Raw genomic sequence first — 15,990 nt, forward strand, 5'->3', positions numbered from 1 at the left:
GGGCTCCCATGGTTTTCGAATAAGGATCCAGGATCCATAACATTTCACTTCTACTTGCTAGAACTTTCAGGTTTGGGTTTAGGGGAAGGGCTGATTTTATTTTGCTTGCTTACAACTGCCAATCCCCATCTCTGTTAAACTTCAGCTTGGAATGCCATGTTCTCCTGACCTCTGACATTACCTTTCTTACCCTTCAGGTTCCAGGCCACAGCACCACTATTTCCACAGGGAAACACAACTTACAGATTTAATATATAACTCTTTGTATTTTTCCTCCATGACAGTGACAACTGACAACTGGAGTTATATAAAGATTTCTTCAATAGCTGGATATTTGTTCAAATGTTATATATATGAAAGCATAGGATATCTTTCTTTCTTTCTTGTTTGTAGCTTTACATAGACATCTTGTACAGTCCTAGGCAATCCTTGAGAATGTGCTAGTATTTTTTCAAAAGGAAAAGCAAAAGAAACAAAGAAAAAGAGCAAAGAAAGAGATCTATGTTCCTTAAGATGGATTAGGATGTGTGTCTATTCAAGGCAATCTACTTTTGACTCTAGCCACACCTGTAATGTCATCCTTCACCCACAGACTGACTCTACTCTAGATGCTAAGTAACATTGGGCTTTCTCACTTCATGAACTTCTCCCTCCCTATCCGTTTGAGTTTTTGATACAGAGTCCCACTAGGTATCCCTGATTTATCTACAACGCCCTAGACCAGGCTGATCCCAAGTTTACTGCAATTCTCATTCTTCCACTTGAAGAATTGGGATTATAGACACATGCTACCATGTACAGTCAATATTTTGATATCAATGAAATAGATGATTTTTTTGGAGAATAAATATAATTCATCAATAACAGTAAGTAAAACTCACTCTGATTAAACTATGTCATATCCACAGAGGATGAATAATAAAGTGTAATGCTGTAATAAATAGATATTTAGTAAGACTGAGTCTATAGAATCAGCAGCATCCCTTACTTACAAATCTAAAAACCTTTGTGACAGGTTTAGTGGAAATTTAATGTCCCTTTCCAGACAAACCATACACTTAAAGAGGGAAAGAGAGATAGGGATAATTAGTGAAGGTAGAGTAGAAGAAATGAACAAACAGGTTTTTTTTGTTTTTGTTTTTGTTTTTGGTTTTTTTTTTTTTTGATTAGTAGCTGCATTTTTTTCTTTTTTTCTTTTTTTTTCTTTATTAACTTGAGTATTTCTTATTTACATTTCTATTGTTATTCCCTTTCCCGGTTTCCAGGCCAACACCCCCCTAGCCCCTCCCCCTCCCCTTCTATATGGGTGTTCCCTCTCCATCCTACCCCCATTACCGCCCTCCCCCCAACAATCTCGTTCACTGGGGATTCAGTCTTAGCAGGACCAAGGGCTTCCCCTTCCACTGGTGCTCTTACTAGGTTATTCATTGCTACCTATGAGGTTGGAACCCAGGGTCAGTCCATGTATAGTCTTTGGGTAGTGGCTTAGTCCCTGGAAGCTCTGGTTGCTTGACATTGTTGTTCATATGGGGTCTTGAACTCCTTCAAGATCTTTCAGTCCTTTCTCTGATTCCTTCAACAGGGGTCCCGTTCTCAGTTCAGTGGTTTGCTGCTGGCATTCGCCTCTGTATTTGCTGTATTCTTGCTGTGTCTCTCAGGAGAGATCTACATCCGGTTCCTGTTGGCCTGCACTTCCTTGCTTCATCCATCTTATCTAATTGGGTGGCTGTATATGTATGGGCCACATGTGGGGCAGGCTCTGAATGGGTGTTCCTTCTGCCCCTGTTTTAATCTTTGCCTCCCTATTCCCTGCCAAGGGTATTCTTGTTCCCCTTTTAAAGAAGGAGTGAAGCATTCACATTTTGATCATCCATCTTGAGTTTCATGTGTTCAAACAGGGGGTTTTAAGCATCTCTTCAAGTTCTTCCTTTTAAACACTTTAGTGGGCAAGTGGTTCTCATGACCACTTATAACATGAATTAATCATTTGCGCCAATGCGTATGTATTTTTAAACCAGAAGCTTTGGTTCTGGGCATATTTCCTAGGTTGCTGAATGCTTTATTTCCTAAAGCCTTTTGAACACCATAAGGCCACAAACAATGCTATGGTCTCAGATTACATTTCATTAATAGCGTCAAAAGCTTTAAAGGCCTTCACGTGTCATTCTTGCATTTAATCTGGTTTGCCCTTTCTGATAGACTAATTTCTTCTTGGAGACATGGGTCTATGAATGGAGAAAGTTGCTCCTCTCACTTTCAAAAGAGAGAAGGATTTCTCCACTCTCCCCCTTGTTTATAGCTCAAATTCTCTGAGCTCCCATCTTCATTTGGGGTCTACAAGTAGGAGTTGAAGTGAATTGCTTCGAGGTAGAGTGAGTAAGAATGATTTTGATCTGCAAAAACCTTAGCTTTCTTAGTGTTACTGCCATTGGCAGCCCAGTTTCTGTTGTGTTTCTATTTGTTTTGTTACTCTTGCCTGTCATCGGGCCAACTTTTACTCCCTGGGCAGACGTGGTCACTGTGGAAGTTATCAACTACCAATTAAGGGAGTCCCAAGTGTTAGGAAGGAAAAGAAAACAAAGCTCTTAGCAGGCAGGGCTCGCACTGATAAACTGGAAAGCACCAAATTAAGACTAATTCACATCACTGCAGTGCATGACTCAGGGTGACAGATTGTGAGTCACAGGCGCCATTGAGTCAGGGCTAGAAGCACATCCACAAGAGCTGTGCATGTAACAACAGGCCGGAAAGCATACAAGTCAACATGGGCCGTTTGCTGAGCTACAGGGATGCCCAATGTGTGCGATGCCAATATCGGATAATAGTACCTGTGAGGAAGTCAGTTTTTCAAGCAAGGCAGAACAGAGGGCACTGTGCAGTGCAAGTTCTGTACACGGCGTATTTGCCAGTATGACTCTGCATTTCCATCCCGAGAGAAAGCATCGTGGCAGTTCTCAGTGGAGCACGGAAGACACAATTACTTGAGGAGATGTTTGAGGAAAGAATTGGAAGCAGGATGCCTCACCCCGTCTCAACCAAACCCATGCGCTCATTACCCAGTTTCCTGCCATGTACTTAGTCCAAGTCTACAGTCAATACACTCGCTCTCTGTTCCCGCTGGTGAATCATGGGAGCTTTTCCCCGGTTCATCTTTATCATAGGCCATATGATTATTTCCACCTTGTCCATTTTTCTACTCTCCTTGCTAAAGATGTTGAAAGAAAATTCAGTCACTGAGTTTTCCTGGTCATCCTGGTTTGTCTGATTCTACTCTTACTTTTCTCCATCTCTAGCAAGCACATGAAGCACGGTGCCTTTCGCCTAAGATTTCTGATGGATTTATACAAGTTGTAGTGAACACTATTACGACAGGAGACAGATGGAGGGACTTTGATTCCTAGGTAAGTGGAAGTACAGAACATGGATTAATTGAGATGGGAGCAGTTACCACAGTGATTGAGTATAAAGGTATACGCTAGTTTATTTTCTGTTGCTATGATGAAACACTGACCAAAATTGGCTTGGGAGAAGAAAGGGTTTATTTTAGCTTACAGTTTCTAGATAACAGTATATCATGAACAGAAGAAGCAAAGGCAGGAACCAAAAGCAGAGGACTCAAAGCAGTGCTGCCTACTGGTTTGTTCCTTGTGGCTTTCTCAGTTTGCTTTCTTATAGCACATAGGACCACGGGTTCAGGGGTGGCACTGACAATGTAGTGGGCTGGGTCCTCCCTCATCAGTCATTAACCTAGAAATTATCTCACAGACATACCTACAAGCTGGTCTGATGGAGGTAATTGCTCCATTGAGGTTTCGTTTTCCCATGTGACTCTAGCTTGTGACAAGTGGACAAACAAACCAAACCAAACAAACAAACAAAAAAAAACCAAACTGACCAGAACATTTTAGTGTGTGTGTGTGTGTGTGTGTGTGTGTGTGTGTGTGTTGGTGCTCAAAGAGGCCAGGGACACCACATCTAGCCTGAGCTGGGGTCACAGGTGGTAGAAATTGGTTGCACTTCAGTGCTGGGAACTGAGCTTGGATCCTTTGTAAGAGCAATGTGCTGAACCAACACTCCGGCCCCACCCAAGTTTCCATAAGCAGGAAAAATTGACAAAGAGGAAACCCTCACCTGAGCTGCCTGCAAGCTCTGGGTTTAATTCCAGGGATAAAGCTTTTGTGAATGGCTACCCATGCCAGGGGTGGGCTGTCCTGTGATGCCTTTACATCCAGGTTTCTGTAAGTAACTCCTCACCTACGCTCACGCACAAACTCCCAAGAGACTCACTGACTCACTAAGCTAGACTTAAATGACATAATTTCTTCAGTCTTTTGTCTGTGTCCCCATCTGGGGTGAATAGATGTCTGTTCATGTCTCCCTAGGAAAAGTCGCACGATGGCTCCCATAATTCCCTCCACTGTTGCTGAGCACTGATAATGCTCACTTTGCTAAATGTCAGAGTGTCGTTTCACTCCTTTTTACTGGAAACATCGGAAGCACCCGACTCCTTTCTTAGGGACTTTTTTTTTCTCTCTAAGGGTTCAAAGGTATCGCTTTTTTCCTATCTTCCAGTTCTGTCAGCTCTGCCTTCAAAGTATACCTGATCATTCCTCATCACACCCTGCTGTCTCATTCTTGCCTGAAAGTCATCACATTCCCTTCAATTCTCAGATAGTTTCCTCATTCATCTCCCTGATGCTGCTCTGGCCTTGCTATGATTTTTTTCTTTTTTGTTTGTTTAAGACATGTCTCACTACATAGCCATAGATAGCCTCATCCTTTCCTTGTGATCCAGAATGGCTGCAAGCTTGCAATGATCCTTTCGTTTTAACTCCCGCATGTATTTCCATTAGAGCAGTGGTTCTCAAACCTTCCTAATAATCTGACCCTTTAAATACAGTAACTCACATCGTGGTGACTCCAAACCATAAAATTATTTTGTTGCTTCTTCACAACTGTAATTTTACTACTGTTATGAATCATAACGTAAATATCTGTTTTCCGTTGGTCTTAGGTGGTTCCTGGACAGAGTTATTCATCTCTTCAGGAGTTGCAATTTGCAGGTTATAAACCACTGTATTATAGGCTTACACTACACCACTATATCTGGTTGTTTTGGGCTTGTTTGTTTTGGTTATTTCAGTAAGGTTTTACTATATAGCCTAGGCTGGCCTCAAGTGTATGACCTTCTTGCCCCAGTCTATGAGTGTTGGGAATATTGCATCTGACTGATTTTATTCTCTGTAAAGTTATTGTCTGTCTGTATGCATGTCTGTGCATATGCACACATGTTATATGGTAGTAAGGAGGGAAGCCTGAAATCAACTTTGGGGGTTGTTCCTCAGGAGTTGTCTACCATAAGTTTTCTTAAGTCAAGGTCTTTCACTTGGGACCTGGAACATGTTGATTTGATGAGACCAGCCAGGCAGTGAGCTCCAGGGACCTTTCTATATCTATCTCCCTAGCACTGGGGTTCTTAGCATGCACTATCATGTTTCACCTTTTCAATGGATTCTAGAGATCCAACTAGGTCCTCATGTATGTTGTAACCAACAGCTAATATTGTCTATTTCCCTAGCCACTGGTCATCATTTTGTTGTTTTTTAATGTAGGTATTTGTTTATTTAGGTTTTGAGGCAGGGTCTCCTTCTAGCCTAGGCTTGTCAGAAACACTTTGGTTCTGGCTGGACTTGAAGTCAATATTTCTACCTCAGCTTTCTAACTGCTAAAGTTATAGGCACGATTCAGCTGGTATCGCCGGAGTGATATCAGTCAGGTCACGCTGACCCTTGCTTCAAGTGTCTCACTGACTTCATAGCTCATAGCGATAAAAGCCTTGAAGTATGCTCTTTCTTTCACCCCCACCATCTCTTGGATCTAGTCTCTTCCTCTACTAACTCCACAGTCCTAGCCCTGTGCACCATAAACATGCCTCACTTTCCCCATCTCTTGGCTCTTGTGCTGGGTGTTCTTAAGAATTCTTAACCTTTTAGTCTCATGTACCTATTCAGTGACAATTCTCGAGCACATCATTTGAAACTCCAAGATGCAGCATGTGTACAGGCTTGGGTTTAATAGAATAATAAGATCAAAATAAAAATAGTTCAACACGCTCTGTTGGCATTTAGTCTAGGCTCCGTCCCACGGTTACCTGGCAACTATGAGCAAGGGGCTGCTTCCTTTCTTGCTCTTCCTCTGTCCTCTTGCTCCTGCTCTCTCTCTCTCATCATTCCCCTCTCCCTCTCTATCCACATGGGCAGCCTCTACTTCTCTTCTCTTCTCTTCTCTTCTCTTCTCTTCTCTTCTCTTCTCTTCTCTTCTCTTCTCTTCTCTTCTCTTCCCCTCTCTCTCTCTCTCTCTCTCTCTCTCTCTCTCTGCCTTTCTCTATCTTTATTCCCTCAACTCCTCTCTTTATGCCATGAATAAACTCTATTCTATTCTATACTTTACCTGTTGTGTAGTTGGCTGGTACCTCAGGGGGATGGGGATGCCTCAGCACGGGCCCACAGAGGCACCTCCTTCCCCTGCACCTGACTACAAATCTACCAAGCATATTCCTTCTCTTCCTTCTCTCTCTCTCTCTCTCTCTCTCTCTCTCTCTCTGTCTCTCTCTCTCTCTCTCAACAATGTGCATCAACTTCAAATAACAAAACAAACAAGAGCCGTTATAAGTGATTTTTTTAAAAGTTATTTGGCTTTTTCCATTACATGGTAAGCTTGGACAGAACAGAGATGAAAAGAAAAAGGTTCATGGATGTCGCTCAGCTCCAGGATCAGGGCCTGGCAGACAGTAGGTAGTCAATGATACTGGGTAGTGTGAACAAATGGGTGCTGGGTTTGGTGTTTGAATTGTTAGCAATATGATTGGACTTGATTAGAGCCTGTGACCCATAAGGCTAAAATTGATGACAGCCAAGAGAACATCTGTATGGAGGGATGTGTGTGTATGGGTATTCCCCCACCTTTCCCTTCCCCCACCTTTCTTTTTTTGGTTCTTTTTTTTTTTTGGTTCTTTTTTTTTTTTTCGGAGCTGGGGACCGAACCCAGGACCTTGGGCTTCCTAGGTAAGCGCTCTACCACTGAGCTAAATCCCCAGCCCTTCCCCTACCTTTCTTAAATCCCACTTTCTCCTTCTCTCACGTTTACCTTCCCCACTTTTCCCTTCTCCCACCTTTTCCTTCCCCTACATTTCCCTTCCCCCCCATTTCCCTTCTCCCTCTCTTCCTCAACATGCTACTTAATTTTCCTTTCTCCAGGCTTGTCTAACCAGAGACGCTAGGAAAAAATCCCAATAACTTTAATCTTTCAAGCATTTGTATAAAGCAGATGGTCTACTTACTTTTGATTATGTGCTAATGTCTGCTATTCCTCCCAAAACTTTCCATTTTAAGAACTGAAACTAATCTTGAGTCTAAGGAATGTATCTCTAACTGCGTTTAGGGCCTTCAATGAACTGAATGAAAAAAGGAGTACTGGGGATGCTAAGGTTTTGATGAGGCCTCTAAAATCACATTACATTGGTAGTGGGCTGGTCTGTTCCATCTATGACAAAGTCTATATTCTTTGCAGAAAATTGGTCCAAAAAGAGTATGTAATTACAAACATGCCAGTGAGAAATAAGATAGAATTCAGACCATTTAAAAAGAGTACGTCTACAGACTGACAGATTTTCTATAAAATGTCATAAATTCATTTCCATTTTTTCAAACATAAGAAGGTATATTGAGAAATACCTGATCCATAACCTGGAGGATTTTTTCTCTCTGAACAATTATTTTCACCATCTATTGACTCCACCTCACTGAATCTTAAGTGGATATTATATTATGAAATGCAAAATTCTATAAAATTCACTTAATTAATACAATCTATAATACATATAAATATTCTAGGTGTACCTTAAAAACAATGTATTGAAAAGGAAAGCATTGCATATGCTCACTGAGGTCATTATGTTATTGATTAATTATTGAATCTTTCTTGGTTTCTATTTTTTATATGTAGTGTGCTTTAGTATGATACAGCCTGTGGCTAAAGAGAAATTCAAATAAAAGGTAAAATATGCTTCCAGTTAAATGACTGGATCGAAAATGAAGCCAAGGCATGGCTGACTTTGACAAAGGGGTCAGAGAGGGGATTGCCTGGCTGAATTGCAGAAGTAAGAACGTACACTCATCAGGACAAAGACAGGGCATCATTAGGAAGCTGCAACTGAATCCCACAGAAAAAAGAGTAAGGAAGAACTGGATCTGGTCAAAAGAAAGCCATGGGGAGGAATGAATGCTTCCAGAAACTGATTTGCTGCTTCTTCAAAGTAGGCAGCTCATGGCCCAGGAGAAAAACACACTCCAAATAAGGGCTATATGCATTACTATGAAATAAAGTGAACATGAGGAAATCACTTCATGTTATAGTAATTCATATAGAAAAATGTTTTGTTCAAGTTAGGAGAAAGGAGCAAAAGGGTACTTTGGATTGGCCTGGGGCCACAGCGTGTTGCTAAGAGATCACGCCATGCGACAGATCTGATGCAAGAGATTTATTGGAGGAGTGGGAAAAGCAAAAGGCTGTCTCAGAGTGCAGTCATGATAAAAAGAGAGAGGGGGAGGGAGAGAGAGAGAGAGAGAGAGAGAGAGAGAGAGAGAGAGAGAGAGAGCAAGAAACGAAGAGAGAATAAACAAGACACAGTCCTTTAAAAAGAAGCATGTGTCCCTAGGAGAGTATGCCACTGACAGCAACTGAGGAAATGTCCTGCACCTGTCTGCAGCAGGTGATGATTAAAGCTGCCACTGCAGAGTTGTAGAAAGGCATTCTGGTGGAGCACCTAATTTATATCAGTAAGCTTAGGCTGGGGCTCAGTGTTCCATGCTCATTGAGCATGTTCAAGTCTCTCAGTTGAATCTGTAGCAGCACAGACATACATACACAGATATAAACAGACATAAACAGACATAAACACATACACACATGAACACATACATATTTACATACACAAACACATACATACATAAACACATACATACACAAACACACACATACATGAACACATACATAGTTATATACACAAACACACATAAATGAATGCATATATAATTACACACGCACACACACACACACACACACACACACACACACACACACACACCAGATAAACAAGACCCTGAGCATTTAGAAGTGCTGCATGTAAGATTACTATGACGGTTAAGAAGCAGCTCAAACATGAAGCTTGTATGTTTATGGAGAAGGCCACAAGTACCGTGATTCTGGCTGTGCTCTTTGTACCACAACTTGTCCTTCATCGGTTGGCCCATTTTGACAGTTGTCTATGTGAATGTGAACACTGGGTCACAGCTGGATGTAGCAGCCCCGGGACTCTGAAATATACTTAATATACTTACTTCCCATGTTGAGAGCTCGTGGAAGAGATAAGGCCAAGGCTGCTTCCCCATGTGCAGTTTGCTGCTGCTCCTACGCAGATGTTTGCTGCTTACATGTGCTTGCCTGACACTCCTGTGCCAGGCTTTGCTGATCTTTTCAGTGACATCTAATATAGAATTAGGAATCCCTTCCAGCTCTACATGAAAGTATAGTGGTAATCTATGACTATACAACTATTTCCAAGCTAAAACTGAACTGTGCACACATGTACTGTTATTTAGAAATAACCAGTTAAAAAGTATATTTTATAAAAGACTGTTTCTATGCTGTCAAGAAAGTTTAAGCTTCTTGGAGTCATCTCACTGTGATGCTCTGAGGCCAATGTCCACAAAGCCTGGCATGGTGGTTTATACCTGTGCTTCCAACTACTTGGAAGGTTGAGGCAGAACTACCGCAAGTTCAAGGCCTGCCTTGACTACAGGGCTACAGAATGAACGCGAGATCAGTGTAAGCAACCTAGTTAGATGCCATTTTAAAATAAAGATAATAAGGGAGGCTGAGGATGCAGTTCAGTGGTAAAATACTTGCCCACCATGTATAAAGTCCCGGGTCAATCTGCAGTATGGAAGAAAAAAGAAATTAGCAAACAGAAAAACAGGTTATAGGTAGATAACAAGATATGATATCACACATGCTATTTCCCACTAAGATGTAATTCATAAGTTTAATGTCAGACACAAGTAAAATTGAATAGAAATGGGCGAATACAGAAAACCTCAAACCATTTATACCCAATAAGATTAAAATAGCTTTGACTACTTAATGTTTACTTTCCAAATAACAAATACAGAAGAGTTTCCAACGTACAGCAGCATTTGGTCTTCCCCATTTTTACACTATTCAACTAAAAATGCACATCGTTTGAGTTTCCACTTAGTAAGAGATGGACAGGTGTCCATATTCCTTCACCCAGCAATTCAACTGATAGGCCACTTTCCTGCAAATATACTGGCATAAAATGATTCCTATGTAAAGTCATTCATTGAGGTATTACTTATAGTCATAAAAATGTGAAATTACGAATAGGAGACCAGTTAAATAAATCAGGGTGCTTCTATGTTATGCACTGCTCTAAGAGTATAAAGGAAGGCAGGAAATCTGCACACTGATATCACTACTCCCAGCAAAGAAAATGGGCCACAAAGGGCCTGGACGGTGAACATTTTCATTTAAGGCTCTACAATTTGAATCCTAAATTCAGAACTATGGGGAAAGAAAAGCACTACATACGATGGCACACATCGGTGATTCTACCACTCAGGAGGTCAAAGGAGGAAATTTACCATGAGGTGGAGACCAGACTGGACCACAGAGTGAGATCTTGGGTTTTTGTTGTTATTGTTGTTGTGAAATGATTGAGTTTCTCTGTGTAGCTTTGGAACTCACTCTATAGACCAGGTTAGCCTCAAATTTAGAGATCTATCTGCCTCTACCCCTTGAGTGCTGCGATTAAAGATGCGTATCATCAAGGCGTGTGTGTGTGTGTGTGTGTGTGTGTGTGTGTGTGTGTGTGTGCCCTGCATAAGAATTATGTCAGCACAAAACGAAAGCAAGCACAGAAAGGATTCTGTAGCTAACAGTTCATGAGCCTCTGGTCCAACTCAGCATCTTAATTTCGAATAAAGAAGAGAAACCCAACATTGCACCCATGACAGGGTTCCCCAGTTGGGCTGTATGCAGTGGTGGAGAGCTCACCGAGCACCTACACAGCCTTGAGTTCCCTCTGCAGCACTGCCAAGGAGAAAGACTGGGTAAGTGGATAAATAAAAAAACTCCAGTTGCCTATGCTTCCATTCAAATCCAAGTCTACAATATATATTTTCTAGGGTACCTAGGTAGTGTGCGAAGAAATCAACTAAGGAAAGAACCCAAAATGTATAGTGTATTTTAACTTCAGACTGGACTCTACAGTCCTCCTGAAAGGATTTGGAAAACATAGCCATCCATGCCTTGTGTGTGACTATGTTAATTCTGTCTGCATCTCATGGTTTGGCTTTGAGTAGTTATCTTCAACAATGATGGCAGAAACCAGCCTTCTTTCTGCTCACTCAGTCTTCAGGGTCTTATATCTATCTCTGTGTTAAGATGCCTAAGGTGAAAAGAGATTTCTGCATCTGTGAAACCAAGATTTTCTTTGTACCACACAGAGTGACATTGTTTCCTTTAGGGCATGGATCCAAATTTCCTGAACATTGGCTTTCTTTTTTTCCCTCCTCTGAATTACTTCCTCTCAGATTGTGCCTTGGTTATATGTTATATCAACATTAAAATTATAATATATATTTAATTAATGTAGTATACTCTTTCTATCAAATTATATAACAATAAAATGTGCAACAGGATGAACAATCTAGTAAATGATTTCTTTTTTAGGGTGCATAGTTTGTGGAAGAGACAGGAGAAAAATATCAAAGTAGCCTTTTTAAACTCCATGTGAAATCATGTGTGGTGGCATAAACCTTTAATCCCAACACCTAAGAGGCAGAAGCAGGCCCATCTATCTCTATGAGTTTGAGGCCAACCTGGTTTATATAGCAAGTTCCAGAACAGCCAGAGGCACATACAGAAACTCTGTCTAAAAAACAAACAACAAACAGAAATACCCCACAACTACGTAAAAAACAAAAACACTAAAAGGAAAATAAAAACACGTAGGGGTTCTTGTCTTCAACCATCTTATTATATCCATTATGTAACTACACAGAATTAGAAGGGACTTTTGCACTTGTGACATTTTCTGTACTTATTTGATGTGGCTGCATGGATTTGCTAAACAGTGTAGTAAATGATAACAATATATTAGCAGTCATTGAGTCCAGGTGGTAAGGGTTTGTAGGGTAGCATTGAATGATGTTTCAAGCTTTGCTGTAAATTTGGTATTTTTTTCATTCAATAAAGAGCTGAAGAAAACTTAGACCACTGCATTCTATATTCTAGTAATAAATGTATAGTAACAAAATTGAGTAAGCAAACTGTGTTTGGTAGTGTATAGATTCATATCACTTGGGAAGAAAAACTGTCAATTCAAGATGCACCTAAGTTACAAATCTGAGGCTCTGTCTCAAAAGAAAACAAATATATCCTCTTATGGTGATAACTGTATGGAAAATAATGAACTTGGAAGATAACTCAAACAAAAGAAAACTTTTAATATGTATACATTTGAAATTCTTTTACATGCTATAAGTACAGTTTCTAAAGAATGACTTCTAATACCTCGAAGTGTGTAGGAAAGAAAAAACTTCAGACTACGGATAGTTAGAAATTTGCTAAGAAGAAAAAACTGTGAGTAGCATGATGGCTTAGGAGATAAAGGGACTTACCACCAAAACTGAAAATCTAAGTGCCATCTTTGGGCCCTCCCTAGCCAAAGGAGAAAAATGACTTTCTAAGTCATCCTCTGGCCTCCACATACCTATGAACACCTGTGAGCACATACACCTACACAAATAAATAAATGGAATTAAAAAGAAAAAGAGCTTAGACAATGAGTTTAGGTAGCTAGAGATGGAAGCTAGTAGAAGGAGACTGCTCGATAAGCCCACAACACTTGTTAAAATGAACACCAATGAACTATGTCCTAAAGTCTTGAAATATGCAATAGGTAGATGTTTGCAGAGGACAGGACAGATCTCGGTGATATGGTGTAAAGGGAAATTCCACATTTCCCAATTTTGTGCGGAGGAAGAGGCAATGGAAAACTATTTTGTGCCTCAGATTTCTGAAATCCCTCAAAGACAGGACAGTATCTTTTATTTTTTGTGTGTGGGTGTATTATTTATTTAAAAGGAGGAAAGTTTTGTAATAATGCATGATATTAGAATTGTTTTGGGGCAATCACCTTCTAATGGCTCAAGGACAGAAGAGAAAGACAGAAAGAGAGAGAAAGGCCCTTAGGTAGGGCCAAGAGGAACATATGTCTTTAAAGACATGTTCCCAATGAGTTGCTTTCTACAATTAAGGGCCTACCTCCTAACAATTTTATAACTTACTAATAGACTATCGAGCTAGGAATTCATTCATTCATTAACGTGTTCATTAGCTAACTGCCTCCCAAAAAACCCTCTTCTCAATGCTGCTGCATTGCAGAGCAAGTGTCAACAGATGAACTTTGGGAATAGTACATGAGATTCAAACCACAATCCTTTCTCTGTACCAATTTCCAAGACACTAGTGTAGCATGCACAGCGCGTGTTAATAACTGCGCGATGAGTTGACCTAATAGCTTGGATAAGAGTCAATCTTTCACTTCAGCAGTCTTCTAAGTACAGTTTGGTGTCAAATACCAACATTGGCACTCATGAATCTAAGAAAATAAGGACTTCAAAAATATTGATGAGTTGTTTCATTCCACAGTAGAGAACAATCCAATCTTGAATCCAGTTAATTAAAAAAGAAATGGGGCTGGGGGTAGTTCAGTTGATAAAGGACTTGTCGCGAAAAACCCGAGTTCAGTCACCAGAGTCAGTGTAAAGCTCTGGGACATAGTGGTGCAGAATGGTAATAAGAGAGCTGGGAAGACAGAGATAGGAGTATCCCAACGCTCACAGGTCAGCCAGTCTGGAAGAATTGGTGAGGCCTAGGCCAGTGTGAAGCTCTGTCTCTAAGGCAGTAGACATTGTTCTTGAGAATGACACAGGCTATCCTCTGGCCTCCATACTTAAGTACATAAAAATGCCCTCATCCCAAACCATACTTACACGCATTTTAACTTATTGAATACACATACACACGCACGCACGCACGCACGCACGCACACCCTTTTGGTTAGGGATAAAACCTGGTTATTAGGGTGTTGCCGGTACTGCACACAGTAGGTATGGTGGTTGGCGTGTGTAATCCCAGTGCTCGGGTGGTACAGGCAGACGATCAGCAGTTCTAGGTCATCCTGGGCTGTATAAGGAGATTCAGATCAGCTGGGATGCAGGAAACATGTTTTAAAACTTCAAAAACAGGGACAAAAAACAAACTAATCCAAACCCAACAGGTTTCAGACAAAATATTACATTTTTTTGTCATAGAAATTTCCATGGAGTCTAGATACTATATTCATCACTTCTAGGGTATTTTATTCTTTTTGGCTTAGTACTTCAAACTTCCGTTCTCAGCTTAAAGCATCGGACTTCGTATCAAGACGGCTTTGTCCTCCTGCTCTGCCTGCACGGAAGGCAAAGACTAGCTCTACTGCTGTCCACACCCCTGTCCTGGAGAGTCAAAAGCCCATGGGCTAGGTGGATGGTGTCTGAAGATCCAGTCCTGCCAAGCAGATCCCTGTATTCTCATGTTAGAAGCCTGAGGCATATGTGTAGCTGCTCAGATAGGAGATTTACTGCTCTAGGTTTTGATTTTTCTCCCATTGCCAAGTCCCCAGTGGTTGGGGCAGTCCTCAGCTCTTGATAGTGGCATCAATCAGTGCCAGGCGGTTCCTGTTCCAAGCCTTTGGTGTCAAGACTTAGCCTCTAGCGTTACCTCATGCCCAGTGAGCATCAATACCCTGAATCCTTAAGCCCTGGTTGTTCTCTGGAGTGCCTTTCAGTGGCCTGGAACCTTAGCTTCTCATCCTTAGCTTTTTGCAACTTCTTGATGTTTTCAATATTTGCATCCTCTGACTTTCGCATCTGGTTGCCCTATGGATGTCATTATTGCATGTTTCTGTTGCAATCATCAACACAATGGCCCTCATTATTTTTGTCACTCTTTGTGACTGCAAAGTATTCTGAGAGTAATGGCTTGTCTGGACCAACTTAAAATATAACAAGATTGACTGGCTATGCAGCTAGAAGGGACTGTGAAGTGTGGGTATAGTATACTGGGTGGTTCTAATATATACCAACAGCAACCAACGGCAGGGCCAATGGCAGCCAAGTATAGGTAAAGCCCTCCTATCTGCCAGTCACAGCTCTTTGCTGTGTAGGGGTTGTGCTCTTCTTCCCTTGGGCTGGATTGATGACAGCCTCTGAAAGGTCATATCAACCATACGTGTGGAGATGCTAGAGATGCTGTAGGCCAGGTCATCTACAGTTCACTGGGGCTTGTCTTGCTCTTAGTGGAAGTTTCCACTGCTCACGCAGGCTGTGGACTCCTACACAGTAGCCTTCAGCAGCTGTCATTATTCTAGCTCTCACAGCTGGAGTGCCATTCTTTCTGGACAGCTCTCCATTCGAGGGTATTAGGCACTAAGGAAGGAAGCTTTCTCAAATGGCAGTTTTATTTGTTCATGAAGAAACATCAAAAGGTGCTTATAGAAAAAGACTTTAACAAAAGCTTAGCCAAAAGGTCTTAAGGAGATTTAACAGTGATCAACAATGTTTAACCTTTGCCCCAATAACCAGGGTAGGCTGGGTCCCTTGGTCTGTGTCTGTTTAAAAATATCTGGCTTCTGTGCATGATGCCCTCTATATGATCTTTACTAACTATTCACAGTCCTAAACCATTCAGTACTCTTGCAGTCTTCTGACTATAATGACTCCTTCAGCTACTTGCAGCAAGAAATAATGGCAGCCAGGCTAATTGAAAGAAAGGCACCATCCTAAAGTCGTAAGCTATGTGACT

Source organism: Rattus norvegicus, chromosome 20 (assembly GCF_036323735.1).
Source record: "Rattus norvegicus strain BN/NHsdMcwi chromosome 20, GRCr8, whole genome shotgun sequence".
Lineage (NCBI taxonomy): Eukaryota > Metazoa > Chordata > Mammalia > Rodentia > Muridae > Rattus > Rattus norvegicus.